The 16,040-nt window shown below is 36.0% G+C and overlaps 1 protein-coding gene across 2 annotated transcripts in view; it reads right to left on the reverse strand.

Annotated features, from left to right (window-relative positions):
- LOC138334380 (probable G-protein coupled receptor No18) overlaps positions 1-3,814 on the reverse strand; it is a 219,130-nt gene extending 215,316 nt beyond the window's left edge. For both annotated transcript variants that reach the window (XM_069283054.1, XM_069283053.1), the window contains exon 1: positions 3,518-3,814. The gene's annotated coding sequence lies outside the window, so the exon portion shown is untranslated. The remainder of the gene's footprint in view (positions 1-3,517) is intronic.
- Positions 3,815-16,040: the final 12,226 nt, after the last annotated feature.

Below are 16,040 nucleotides of genomic sequence, written 5' to 3' on the forward strand. Positions count from 1 at the left end.
TTGTTCATGTCTGAAATGTATCACCATCGTAAAACTCCTCGGATTAAATTCCTGTAATCGCACTATATTACGCGATGTGTGCGGTTCGTGCCCATTATACATGTATTTTTCGTGCAGAGAGGTATCAAATTGATGTTCCTAACTTGTTGTCTTTACCAAAATACTATATATCATAACTGTTCTGTTCATAGGACGAGATAGGCGATCGTCAGCGACACAGTAACTTTAAATGAGGTGCGAGGTTCATAAATCGTTATCATCGTTAAAAAATAATTTTGACTGTACGTATCTGTTTACGCCTAGTGCCGTCAATGGGATAATAGTTATTGTGAGTTTTTTCTCTCACCATGCTCTGAAGTTGACTCTCGCTGCATTATAACCATAACGTCGATGTCCTTTTCAGTAGACGATAAACTTTTTACATGAAATCGATATCCAGCCACCATTTATGATGCAGGTTCTCTACATGCATGTATAAAATTAGCATTTATACAGATGAAAAATTATTATCTTAATTATATCATACAGGTCCTGTGGATGTCTTGATTCAGTTGATTTTGTATACCATATCCAAATCAGCATTTTATTTATTACATGTAATAACACATGTCGCCACCTGTATATACTTATTAGCGGACCTTTTGCAAATAGTACTTAGTCTAAATCAACAGATTTAATGTCCCATTTATATTTCTTAGTTATACACAGTCGTGTGGTGTGGACAAACATCACAGAAATCGATACAAATGATTGAACAATAAGCATGCTTGTCATGTAATTAAACTGTTCGTAATAATTTCGGCTTTTAAGAACCAATCCAGAAATCATCTCTTTGAAATATCTTATATCAATACTAAGAGTTACCCAGTATATATTTTATATTAACTGTAATCATTATCTAAATGTTCTAACAAAGGAATACATTTTATAGCTACCGTAAAAAGGATCTTGACGGTAAGGCCGTCTGGACAGACATCCCTCAACACCCCGGTAACTCTGGTCATTTATCATCATTATATAAAATGACTGTACCCAAACTAATTAATCTCAGCAGAAAACTGGTGTAGCCTACTTTGGACTATTACTGCCCAGTTGGAAACGTGATTACTGGTCATCTGTATAAAATTAAAGAAAAACTTCGATAGTGGATCCTAGAAAAATACCGAAGTACATAACATCTAGTGATACATACTAACCTTTAAGTATTTCCTACTTACAACAAATAAGTTTGATTACCTTATACAATCAATGTAACTTTCCTCTTGAAATCATTACGCTAGATATTCATCTTACTATTGTATTTCGATAACATTTCCTTCGTTTTTTCAGTTTCATACATTTTTTTTATCTTTTTTCCCCACTGCCTTTCGGAAAATTATTTCTTTAGTCCAAACGATATTCTATAGTGTCATGTTGAGGCGAGCATTGGAGGAGGGAGAAACTATTATGGTAATAAGCAGGTCTTTATCTAATGTTGTAAAAATTGGGAAAACACATTAAAAGTGGACAGAATATATCAAGAAGTAAGAGCAACAATACGTTATTGACCTGTAACTTTACACACGTCCGCTTGGTCGACACATCTTAATCCTTACTATATAAACTACATGTTTAATTAGATCCTGCTCAATAGCTTAGCGTTATATGTTCATCATGTCTTCATATTTGTCCTTACGTAATGTCGATCGTAAATGTGATCGTTTCAGATGATACCTTGTATTTATTTTGAGCCAAAGACACACATATGTTGGACTGATTGCATACTTAATTGTTTTACCACTTACTAATGAAGGTGTATAGACAACACTGTTAATAGAAGCGTGTTTAATGAATAAAAACATAGAAATTTAAACATAGCATCATTTGAGGCAGATATTTCACAATGTCACGTAGTTCCGTATAGGTTTGTTGGTTTCCGGATCTCTTTACAGTTCATTGATCATGAGTGTTTAAATATATCATTTTGATGAACTAGATATAGTATTTTACTTGTGAAAGTTAATTACAAATACTTTGTACAAATTGAGCTATGATATAATGACTCTTACAACGTGACTATTATCTAAGCCTGTTCTTCTGACGACATGCTGAATCACACGTGCTCCCATCTACATGAAAAAGTAAGTATCGGGTAAACTAATTAGTTATAAAACATGTAAACATGCGGAGAATCTAATGACTCATATTAACACTTCAATGTGTCGTATCTACCCCACGACTGTATCATATTACACTACACAAAGTGGTCAATGCCTTTTGACCACTGCCCGCTGCATTGCGATAGTGTATCAACCTGTCGGCGGGGACATCGCCCCAGTGTACCAAGGACAAGACAGTCGGTGGTATAACAATGTCCTGCAGATGACATGTGATATCTGATTGTTAAGTACGTACCCCTCCGAGGACGTGACGAGGATCTTATAATAATGTCGGGTAGATTTCTACCCTAAACATAGCCGATCGGAATAAAGGCAGCATTCTACTCCAAACATCGAAGGCCATGGCCTTGTCAACATATGTTTAACTACGATCGGGATTCGGAATTCAAGATGGTGACAACCTCATCCTATATTCACCTTAAAATAGTATTATCATTTCTGAAGTTTAGTAGATGTCATAACTGTATTTTTTATAAATACGGCGACATTAAAGATACTATGAACGTTAGCAATGGATTAAACCCGAGTTTTTTATCGTTGATTATGCTGATATGACAAATAAGAAGTGTAACCAGACAAACAGATAGAGCGTACCCATACCAATACCACGCTGCTATGCTTGTCTGTAGGTCATACTCCATTTTGATTTGAGCTTTCACTGTGTCGTATAACCTTTTTTATGTGAGATGAATGAAAAAAAAGTTTGTGTGATTAAATCAACGTCCTATTAACAACCAGGTTCATGTAAAGGACGGCCTCCCATGTATGCGGTGTGTTATGGGTTTTGTATTTTTTGAGACTGTAGTTAATTCGTTTTGTGTCTTCTAGTAAAGTGGAATATAATAATAAATAATAAACTTATTTTGAGTTGACTTGATATGATAATCGAACGCTTCAACATTTAAATAGCGATATGATAAATAACGTTGGGTAAACTTAGCGCACCTTGCTTTTGGTTTTAATGTGTTTAGTAAGTTTGTCCGAGTAGGTTTAAGGTTTGGTAAACTTCATATAAAAGTGTCAGTTTCTTATACGTGTGCAGTGTAATAAAGTAGATATTTCTTGAACATTGTATGTTTGGACTCCATGAATTTAGTGAGTGGGCTTTGATTGTCTCAGCAGGTCAATCCAGTTCAAATGAGGTAAATAAGATCGGCGGCGATCTTTGTTTGGTTTGAGATTGAGAGAGCTTAGTGGAGATTTCAGTTACGATATAAGGTTGAACACTTTGACAAACCTGGTTATGATATTAACACAACATGTAAGGTTAAGCTTAGTTGACCTGTAGCTAGTTAGATCTGGACCTGAGTATGTTTTATATAAAGTGAAGACGATCATTTACGTATCTGCACACTTACCTGTGATATAAAGGTTGATGTGCGATCCGGAAGATTAATGGCAGGACATAAAATAATCCGATCGGTGCACAAAACAAGATGGATCTGTGATCACTGTTTACATCCTTATAGAGTTCACAACATGTAACATCTCTCTTTTCACATTATCTATTTTATATCCCCTACTGTCCGACCCGGGACCTGTATAGCGACAGATCGCTTTTATAGGAGTTGCGCTGTATTGGATCACGGGCGATTTAAATGACTATTTTCCTCATGCCTTTAGACTTTTAAATAACATTCGCTTAGCCAAGCGTTGCGTTTTGTGTGCATCCATACGCTATACAAACTGGTTACTTTAGTTATAACTCAGTTTGCCCGCCGATACTGAAAACTGACTCTACAATAAGGACACCCAGCTTGAATAAAACGTAAATATGAAACGAATGAAAAAACAAAACTATAACTTTCTTATTTAGAATTTATTAATATGTTATCATTAAGTAAAGACATAGTTATTCACTATGCTGGACCTGTTAAGTAATTTGAACTGTAAAATTATACACAATATTAAGATGTTCACGGTAACACGGGTGCGTTAAGCTGACTAGACGTTTCCCTGTGAGTTCTATGGACATAACAGGCTGTTCTTTACACCAGCCTTTTGCTTGTTAATATTCTAAGTGACATGTTGTGTTGGTGTTTTCTCCTCAAACCCGGAGAATCCATCACTCAATAATATAACAGTGTTGTAAGGGGGGCTAGTCTGGTAAAGCAAAGCTCCCTGCTCTATATTCATTATATATGTAACAGAGTGTGTACATACTCTTACCACTAATTCTAAAGACCAGGGTTTTAAAGACAATGGTAACAACAATACACATTATATATGTACAAAGTAAGATAATGAGAAGAAAATCAAACCGTCTAAGTTTCATTTAAACCCATCGACTCCTGTCTTTGTCTGACCAAATCATTCAGAATGTATGGGTACCGTAGACTGATTCGTCGCATGATTTAACTTCCCGACATTACAGTTAAACCTTCACGGTTTGTGATCTCTAATTATATCTTTGAAAAAGAAAACAATCTTCTTCAGAAGCATATCATGTAATTAATAAGCTATATGATATATAATTCGCACCTAAACTCTTGTCGAAATTTCTTATGCTTTGATTGTAAAATTTGATTCTTCGTTATTTAAGGTTTTTACCGATTTCCCATTGAGGCTTTTAACTGGTAAGCTAAGTGTGTTGCATTGTTAGGGAGGCTTAATTCTCTGTCCCCTATTCAACAAAAATAGTAGCTACTACTCCATTACGGAACGTAAGAAGACTGGATGGTCTCGACATTCTCCATAATGTGTAATTCTGTAAAATAGTACTTGAAACAGGACAAAACCCACCTATATGAATATAATGTGATCTGCTACACAAGCGTATTAAATTAGCCACATTGGTATGAAATCCGTACAGTGGATATAGTCATAAATCACCTAGGATGTTGTTAGGACGAACACAAAATCAGTCAGGTCAATCATGTTAAGTCCCAAGACTAAATGGCGATAATATTTCCTTTTGATATTACAAAAGCAAGGATATGTACACGGATACAAACTTTCACGAAATATTTTTGATCGCTCAATTCGCAAAGGTAAAGAAAGTTGATTTACAGTATACTGAGGTTGGCTGGTTGACTGGGCTTAACGTCTTATTAACAGGTATTGTCATTTAAAGACAGTCTCCCCTGTATGTAATGATTTTTTTGTGGATGTCTATGTATGATTTGGGAGGCTGTGGTATATTTTTGTGTATTTTTTGTAACACTGGAACTCTTGTTCATTTTATAATGCCATCCCACTGAATCATTCCGCCATTTACCGAACACAACATACCCTTACATTGATATACTTACAACGCGCAAAATCACCAGTACATATGTGATCATGATATGTCAAATATACTTATTGAATTATAAGTACTGATACTCACAACATCAGTACATAACTGGACAAAACCTACCTCGTCAACAAACGCCATGGTAAAATATTGCACAAGTACAATGTCGGACAAAATATTACAAATGATCAACGCAATAGGAAAGAACATACCAGGGTGTCCAAACATACTATTAGTAAATACATCACAGCATCAACTAACAACCTTAACCTCATATTTGACCATGTAAAAATAAAATGACCTGAAGTTGTATTTTCACATCGGTGCCAGAACCATTTCAACACACTATCTAGATGTTTCTCACAGACTCAATTTAAAAATGATAAAACAGTGGTATGAGCAGGGGCTTCGTTATTAGATGCTAAGTATTTGATATGTAGCTTGTATAATTCATCTAGAGGACAATATACAACTAAAACAAGATGCAGATAAAATTGTCGTCTGATTCACAAATAGGTGCAGCCAAGCATGATTACGTTTTACTTATCATTCCACCATCACCTGGGATATGCTGGGCTCGTAGGTCTACATAAACATAAATCCTTACACAAAATGTATATATTTCTTTTCATACACTTTATAAATAAGGTACGTGTTGTAGTTTGCTTTAATGTGGCTCTTTAACTGAAACGTTTTGTTGAATAGTTAGACTACCATAAATAGGTTCAAGTGACAAAAATAATTTCTAATATTTTACGGTTAAGCTTTAAATAGTGAACACGATACGGTGTACAGCTCCTCACGACACTAGCACTACTGCAACTGAGATCGGTGTTACCTGGAATTATGATCTTGTGAAGAAAGTGATGTTATAATTTACGCCGGTGAATCTTAATAAACAACCCACAAAGACGAAGTTCGGATATGAAAAGTTTCCCTAATAACACAGGGAGCAGGCGGCACTTCGATAAAAACCGGCGCAGGTAAATCAGGGTCTTGAAAACACAAATTGTGGAACAAATAATGCCATTTCATATATTAACTTGTATATTGTATTTTACCTTTTCATAATTAGGCTTTTTGGTTATATTTTCGCAGGGAAGTACAAATATAACTGGTTATTCGGTATTTTAATGTCCTATGACGAAAAGTGTAGTTATATCATTCTTCTTCTTTTTGTTTCAGCAAATCTTCGTTTCATTAAAAAAGAAACAAAGAAAGAAAACCAAACATCCTTATGATGTTGTGAACAGATATACTCGCATTTTTTATGTTGTACCTTCTACCAAAACATCATAAAATCATATAATCCTGAAACCTTGAGGTCAAAAAAAGTCAGTGTAGATGATATCCGATAAATCGTAACAAAATATTTGTTTTGCTTCGCGCTTTTTTTCTTTTATTTAGAACCACATGTGAAAACAACTTTTTTTCTGATATCGATAGTTATTAAGTATTGAAATTATATCCCAAGGCAGTGACGGGATGTGCTCAAACGGATCTCTAACCAGACAAAGTGAGATGGTGAACGTTATTTGCATTCATATAAAATCTTGCGAACATAGAATAAGGCAAATATAAATACTACTATCTTTAACGGATAACAAAACATATGATTTTAAAAATAATGTAATAACAGACACTATATTTTGTTGCAATAAAAACTTTCTCCTTTTAAGCATCAAAAATACTTTTGTAAGTCATCATACAAATAAATAATAGTACAATAAAAAACAAAACAAAAAAACAAGGAGACGCAAATCGTGGCATTATCCCCGCGACCTGCAGTTGGTATTAAAACCCAAATACATTACGGTCAAAGAAACAATTATTCAAGCATAACGTAAAATCTATGTGAGTATTGTAAAAATGAAAAAAAACACCAGGTAACAAATAGAAACAGTAATTTTGTATTTTTGACTGAATTTTCGAGGTAGCAGAAAGGATTCCAAAATGGAAACTCCGCCATAGAAAAAGGCACAACTAGGACACTTCTTGTCTGATACATTCAGAAAGTTTCCTGGAGCTGCGTTGAACGGATTTGAAGTTAAAGTCCGGAAACAATACTTTGGTATTTTTTCCATGGTAACAAAAAAAGAAGAAAAAAACGAATACGGAAATTCCGCAATAACAAAGGCACACACAGGACACTTGTCTGATGTATACAGAAAGTTTCAAGGAGCTGCGATGAACGGTAAGTGAGCCCGGAAAATAATCTCGAACGGACAAACGGAGCCCAATTTAATATCCCCCACAAACACGTATACACCTTTAATTGTATTCGCATGAACAAAGAGAAACGCATGAAATTACATGAAGTGTTTCAAAAGAGTTACTTCACATTGAACACAAATCTAAATTAAACCATTATCTCACGAAAACATTAATAATAAGAAACGCTTAACAAGTTTAACCGCAAAAAGGTGTAAATACAATAAGCATATTGATGAAATAATTAACATTTCCCGCTAAAGTCTTTTGTTTGATGTTTTGAAAGTAAGGCTTTCAACCAGACATTGAATGTTTAGTTGCAATGTCATTCATTTCACTTGTGTCAATAAACATATCAAACCTACAGCTATTGGTCGTTATCTTATAATGGCGATGCTTTTTAATAGCGTTTTAATAATTTTGTCAGTTGTCTTTGTTGATTCCAGTATAATTTTTCAGTCTATAACCGTTTCCAACTTTGATATTCCAATAAAATATGGTAAAATACTAAATACCCTTAGAAGTAAAATTCATTTCGATGTCAACATATCGACAAATGCCTCAATGTCGACCATGATTCCTCGTGCAAATGTGTGTTTTTATATAATATCTTGTATATGATATAATGTTTGCGGTTTTTTTTCAGCTCACTCTATGTGTTGGATGTAATGATGTCGATAATTGAACTGTATTTACATAATGATATTACGACCAGGCCTTATATCGTTGTTTAGCCGAGGGAGATACTAACAGAACGGTATACTTATGAAGGTTTACGTAGGCGTTGATTCAGTGGGGATGTTTTGTTTAGATATACTATCGACTTATGTAGTGTTTATATACACAGTGAATATATACACTACATACCAGGTAAACACCCATAGAGCACATAACCAACAATCAAACACAATTAATAGAAATCGATGATTGTCTCAATTTCTTTCTAAGAAAGACACAGCTTTAGTCAAGCCAGGACAACCTAAAAATGTAACACAACCCTTAGGGTTGACTGATGCTCGTTTGTCTCAAGTTCACGTCTGAATGTCTTAAAACGTGTGTTGGGTGTTATATGATGTTGTGTATGGTGTTTATATGGTGTTGTGTTGGGTGTTAGATGATGTTATGTTGGATGTTAGATGATGTTGTTGGGTTTTAGATGATGTTGTGTTGGATGTTATACGATGTTGGATGTTAGATGATGTTGAGTTGGGTGTTAGATGAGGTTGTGTTGGGTGTTAGATGATGTTGTGTTGGATGTTAGATGATGTTGTTGGTGGTGTTAGATGGTGTTGTGTTGGGTGTTAGATGATGTTGAGTTGAGTGTTCGATGATGTTGTGTTAGGTGTAAGATGATGTTGTTGGGTGTTAGATAGTGTTGTGTTAGGTGTTAGATGATGTTTGAGTTAGGTGTTAGATGATGTTTGTTTGTTTGTTTGTTTGTTTGTTTGGTTTATTAACGTCCCATTAACAGCCATGGTCATGCAAGGACGGCCTCCCATGCATGCGGTGTGTTGCGTGTATGTTGTGTGAGGTGAGTGTACTGGGAGACTGCGGTATGTTCGTGTTGTGTCTTCTTGTATAGTGGAACTGTTGCCCTTTTTATAGTGCTATATCACTGAAGCATGCCGCCGAAGACACCAAGCAACACACCCCACCCGGTCACATTATACTGACAACGGACGAACCAGTCGTCCCACTCCCTGTATGCTGAACGCTAAGCAGGAGCAGAAACTACCACTTTTATAGACTTTGGTGTGTCTCGGCCAGGGGAAAGAACCCAGAGCCTTCCTCACAGGGGCGAACGCTCAACTCAAGGCCAAAAGTGAGGCGGTGCCAAGGAAGGCATAAGGAAAGATAAAGTCAGTTAGGAAGAAGAGAAAAGATAAGATCCTAAATTTAGTCGCCTTTTACGATCATGCAATAGGGGCAGCAGGTACAATTCTAACGCCCATGTTGTGTTGGATGTTAGATGATGTTGTGTTAGGTGTAAGATGATATTGTGTTGGGTGTTAGATGATGTTATGTTGGGTGTTCGATGTGTGATTGGGTCATGTGGCGATCCGATCCGATCCACGATTCGAGGTTGACGATTCACAGATCGGACCACGAATCACCAGTTAGATACAAGCAAAAGATTCAATTGAAGTCGAAACTGTTTTTATTGATAAATCAATAATGCTCTTATATATTGATAAATGTTTGATTGATAATAAAACCATTTTTAGCAGTTTTACATTCCTTATCATTAAGCAATAGAGTTACAGGTGAAGTGCAGCAGGATTCAGTCACTGCAACTGTAAAAAATCAAATCATTTGAATTTTGAAATGACGTCATCTCAAAAATACTACTGCACATCAATTACGGCATGAAATCATCATGGTAAGGCATAAATAACCATTTGAAAATATTTTCACTGTTACTTTTATTTTGGTTCAAATACAGAATAAACATTGAGATTAAGAAAAAAATGTTTTAATCTGTAAGAGCAGTTACAATTTAATTTGGTTCTAGGCCTATAGTTTTTATTTTTAATCAAGTGATTTATGATTTTGACTCATAATTAGCCTACCTTTCGTTTTTGGCATAGGGTTGACATCTACATACTCAGTAGCCTAATGTAATATATTCGTATTTTTACATATTTCCGACCCGTAATGAAAACGAAATCAATTATCATCTTTTACATCTCTAGAATTCAATAATTATGTTTTATCATAATTATTTTATGAAGAATTCACAACACTGCATCGAAGCGTGGATACGAAAATAACATGTTGCTAGCTTTACTAAACGCAGCTCTTGTGTACTTCCGGTCTACTTCAAAGTGAAAACATCGATGATATTCAAATTTTAGTGTACATTCCTTCACGTTTTTGAGCTATGACAGCATTAAAGAAGGTATTATTTTTTGTTTTTGAAAGATCGCGATCCACAAATATAAGGAGTAACGAATACTCGTATCCGATTTTTCTCAATAATTCGTGAATACTCGAGTACTCGGATACTCGTTAGGCCTACAGCCCTATTCGATGATGTTGTGTTAGGTGTAAGATGATGTTGTTGGGTGTTTAGATAGTGATGTGTTAGGTGTAAGATGATGTTGAGTTAGGTGTTAGATGATGTTGAGTTAGGTGTAAGATGATGTTGTGTTGGGTGTTAGATGATGTTGTGTTGGATCTTAGATGTAGATGATGTTGTGTTGGATGTTAGATGATGTTGTGTTGAGATGTTAGATGATGTTGTGTTGGATGTTAGATGATGTTGTGTTGGATGTTAGATGATGTTGTGTTAGGTGTTAGATGATGTTGTGTTAGGTGTTAGATGATGTTGTGTTGGGTGTTAGATGATGTTGTGTTAGGTGTAAGATGATGTTGTGTTAGGTGTTAGATGATGTTGTGTTAGGTGTTAGATGATGTTGAGTTAGGTGTAAGATGATGTTGTGTTGGGTGTTAGATGATGTTGAGTTAGGTGTAAGATTGTTGTGTTGGATGTTAGATGATGTTGTGTTGGATGTTAGATGTAGTTGATGTTGTGTTGGATGTTAGATGATGTTGTGTTGGGCATTAGATGATGTTGTGTTGGATGTTAGATGATGTTGAGTTAGGTGTTAAATGATGTTGTGTTGGATGTTAGATGATGTTGTGTTGGATGTTAGATGATGTTGTGTTGGATGTTAGATGATGTTGTGTTGGATGTTAGATGATGTTGAGTTGGGTGTTAGATGATGTTGTGTTAGGTGTTAGATGATGTTGTGTTGGATGTTAGATGATGTTGTGTTGGATGTTAGATGATGTTGTGTTGGGTGTTAGATGATGTTGTGTTGGATGTTAGATGATGTTGTGTTGGATGTTAGATGATGTTGTGTTGGGTGTTAGATGATGTTGTGTTGGATGTTAGATGATGTTGAGTTGGGTGTTAGATGATGTTGTGTTAGGTGTTAGATGATGTTGTGTATGGTGTTAGGTGATGTTGTTGGGTGTTAGATAGTGTTGTGTTAGGTGTTAGATGATGTTGAGTTAGGTGTTAGATGATGTTTGTTTGTTTGTTTGTTTGTTTGGTTTATTAACGTCCCATTAACAGCCATGGTCATGCAAGGACGGCCTCCCATGCATGCGGTGTGTTGCGTGTATGTTGTGTGAGGTGAGTGTACTGGGAGACTGCGGTATGTTCGTGTTGTGTCTTCTTGTATAGTGGAACTGTTGCCCTTTTTATAGTGCTATATCACTGAAGCATGCCGCCGAAGACACCAAGCAACACACCCCACCCGGTCACATTATACTGACAACGGACGAACCAGTCGTCCCACTCCCTGTATGCTGAACGCTAAGCAGGAGCAGAAACTACCACTTTTATAGACTTTGGTGTGTCTCGGCCAGGGGAAAGAACCCAGAGCCTTCCTCACAGGGGCGAACGCTCAACTCAAGGCCAAAAGTGAGGCGGTGCCAAGGAAGGCATAAGGAAAGATAAAGTCAGTTAGGAAGAAGAGAAAAGATAAGATCCTAAATTTAGTCGCCTTTTACGATCATGCAATAGGGGCAGCAGGTACAATTCTAACGCCCATGTTGTGTTGGATGTTAGATGATGTTGTGTTAGGTGTAAGATGATATTGTGTTGGGTGTTAGATGATGTTATGTTGGGTGTTCGATGATAGGGCTGTGGATTGTCTAACATTTGGCGATCCGATCCGATCCACGATTCGAGGTTGACGATTCACAGATCGGACCACGAATCACCAGTTAGATACAAGCAAAAGATTCAATTTAAGTCGAAACTGTTTTTATTGATAAATCAATAATGCTCTTATATATTGATAAATGTTTGATTGATAATAAAACCATTTTTAGCAGTTTTACATTCCTTATCATTAAGCAATAGAGTTACAGGTGAAGTGCAGCAGGATTCAGTCACTGCAACTGTAAAAAAATCAAATCATTTGAATTTTGAAATGACGTCATCTCAAAAATACTACTGCACATCAATTACGGCATGAAATCATCATGGTAAGGCATAAATAACCATTTGAAAATATTTTCACTGTTACTTTTATTTTGGTCAAATACAGAATAAACATTGAGATTAAGAAAAAAATGTTTAAATCTGTAAGAGCAGTTACAATTTAATTTGGTTCTAGGCCTATAGTTTTTATTTTTAATCAAGTGATTTATGATTTTGACTCATAATTAGCCTACCTTTCGTTTTTGGCATAGGGTTGACATCTACATACTCAGTAGCCTAATGTAATATATTCGTATTTTTACATATTTCCGACCCGTAATGAAAACGAAATCAATTATCATCTTTTACATCTCTAGAATTCAATAATTATGTTTTATCATAATTATTTTATGAAGAATTCACAACACTGCATCGAAGCGTGGATACGAAAATAACATGTTGCTAGCTTTACTAAACGCAGCTCTTGTGTACTTCCGGTCTACTTCAAAGTGAAAACATCGATGATATTCAAATTTTAGTGTACATTCCTTCACATTTTTGAGCTATGACAGCATTAAAGAAGGTATTATTTTTTGTTTTTGAAAGATCGCGATCCACAAATATAAGGAGTAACGAATACTCGTATCCGATTTTTCTCAATAATTCGTGAATACTCGAGTACTCGGATACTCGTTACAGCCCTATTCGATGATGTTGTGTTAGGAGTAAGATGATGTTGTTGGGTGTTAGATAGTGATGTGTTAGGTGTAAGATGATGTTGAGTTAGGTGTTAGATGATGTTGAGTTAGGTGTAAGATGATGTTGTGTTGGGTGTTAGATGATGTTGTGTTGGATCTTAGATGTAGATGATGTTGTGTTGGATGTTAGATGATGTTGTGTTGATTTTTAGATGATGTTGTGTTGGATGTTAGATGATGTTGTGTTGGATGTTAGATGATGTTGTGTTAGGTGTTAGATGATGTTGTGTTAGGTGTAAGATGATGTTGTGTTGGGTGTTAGATGATGTTGTGTTAGGTGTAAGATGATGTTGTGTTAGGTGTTAGATGATGTTGTGTTAGGTGTAAGATGATGTTGAGTTAGGTGTAAGATGATGTTGTGTTGGGTGTTAGATGATGTTGAGTTAGGTGTAAGATTGTTGTGTTGGATGTTAGATGATGTTGTGTTGGATGTTAGATGTAGTTGATGTTGTGTTGGATGTTAGATGATGTTGTGTTGGGCATTAGATGATGTTGTGTTGGATGTTAGATGATGTTGAGTTAGGTGTTAAATGATGTTGTGTTGGATGTTAGATGATGTTGTGTTGGATGTTAGATGATGTTGTGTTGGATGTTAGATGATGTTGTGTTGGATGTTAGATGATGTTGAGTTGGGTGTTAGATGATGTTGTGTTAGGTGTTAGATGATGTTGTGTTGGATGTTAGATGATGTTGTGTTGGATGTTAGATGATGTTGTGTTGGGTGTTAGATGATGTTGTGTTGGATGTTAGATGATGTTGTGTTGGATGTTAGATGATGTTGTGTTGGGTGTTAGATGATGTTGTGTTGGATGTTAGATGATGTTGAGTTGGGTGTTAGATGATGTTGTGTTAGGTGTAAGATGATGTTGTGTATGGTGTTAGGTGATGTTGTTGGGTGTTAGATGATGTTGTGTTGGGTGTTAGATGATGTTGAGTTAGGTGTTAGATGATGTGTTGGGTGTTAGATGATGTTATGTTTGATAATAGATGATATTTAATTGGGAGTTAGATGATGTTCTGTTGGATGTTAGATGATGTTGTGTTGGGTGTTAGATGATGTTGTGTTGGATGTTAGATGATGTCGTGTTGGGTGTTAGATGATGTTGAGTTGGGTGTTAGATGATGTTGTGTTTGGTGTTAGATGATGTTGTGGTGGGTGTTAGATGATGTTATGTTGGGTGGTAGATGATGTTGTATTTGAAGTTAGATGATGTTGTGTTGGATGTAAGATGATGTTGTGTATGGTGTTATATGATGTTGGGTCGGGTGTAAGATGATGTTGTGTTGGATGTTAGATGTAGATGATGTTGTGTTGGATGTTAGATTTTGTGTTAGGTGTGAGATGAGGTTGTGTTGGATGTAAGATGATGTTGTAATAGGTGTTTAATGATGTTGTTGGGTGTTAGATGGTGTTGTGTTGGGTGATAGATGATGTTGAGTTAGGTGTTAAATGATGTTGTGTTGGGTGTGAGATAATGTTGTGTTGGATGTTAGATGATGTTGTGTTGGGTGTTAGATGATGTTGTGTTGGATGTTAGATTATGTTGTGTTGGATGTTAGATGGTGTTGTGTTGGGTGTTAGATTGTGTTGTGTTGGATGTGAGATGATGTTGAGTTAGGTGTTAGATGGTGTTGTGTTGGATGTGAGATGATGTTGTGTTGGGTGTTAGATGGTGTTGTGTTGGATGTGAGATGATGTTGTGTTAGGTGTTAGATGGTGTTGTGTTGGATGTGAGATGATGTTGTGTTGGATGTTAGATGATGTTGTGTTGGGTGTTAGATGGTGTTGTGTTGGATGTGAGATGATGTTGTGTTGGATGTTAGATGATGTTGTGTTAGGTGTTAGATGATGTTGTGTTGGATGTTAGATGATGTTGTGTTAGGTGTTAGATGATGTTGTGTTGGGTGTTAGATGATGTTGTGTTGGATGTTAGATGATGTTGTGTTAGGTGTTAGATGATGTTGTGTTGGGTGTTAGATGATGTTGTGTTAGGTGTTAGATGATGTTGGGTTGGGTGTTATATGATGTTGTGTTGGATGTTAGATGATGTTGTGTTAGGTGTTAGATGATGTTGAGTTAGGTGTAAAATGATGTTGAGTTAGGTGTAAAATGATGTTGAGTTAGGTGTTAGATGATGTTGTGTTTCGTGTTAGATGATGTTGAGTTGGGTGGTAGATGATGTTGTGTTGGATGTTAGATGTAGATGATGTTGTGTTGGATGTTAGATGTAGATGAGGTTGTGTTGGATGTTAGATGATGTTGTATTGGATGTTAGATGATGTGTTGGGTGTTAGATGATGTTGTGTCGGATGTTAGATGATGTTGAGTTGGGTGTTAGATGATGTTGTGTTGGATGTTAGATGATGTTGTGTTGGGTGTTAGATGATGTGTTGGATGTTAGATGATGTTGAGTTGGGTGTTAGATGATGTTGTGTTAGGTGTTAGATGATGTTGTGTATGGTGTTAGGTGATGTTGTTGGATGTTAGATGATGTTGTGTTGGATGTTAGATGATGTTGTGTTGGGTGTTAGATGATGTTGTGTTGGGTGTTATATGATGTTGTGTTGGGTGTAAGATGATGTTGTGTTGGGTGTTAGATGATGTTGTGTTGGGTGTTATATGAAGTCCTGTTGAGTGTTATATGATGTTATGTTGGATGTTAGATGATGTTGTGTTGGATGTTAGATGATGTTTTGTTGGGTGTTAGATGATGTTGTTGGGTGTTAGATGATGTTGAGTT

The sequence above is a fragment of the Argopecten irradians genome, chromosome 11, assembly GCF_041381155.1.
Source record: "Argopecten irradians isolate NY chromosome 11, Ai_NY, whole genome shotgun sequence".
NCBI lineage: Eukaryota > Metazoa > Mollusca > Bivalvia > Pectinida > Pectinidae > Argopecten > Argopecten irradians.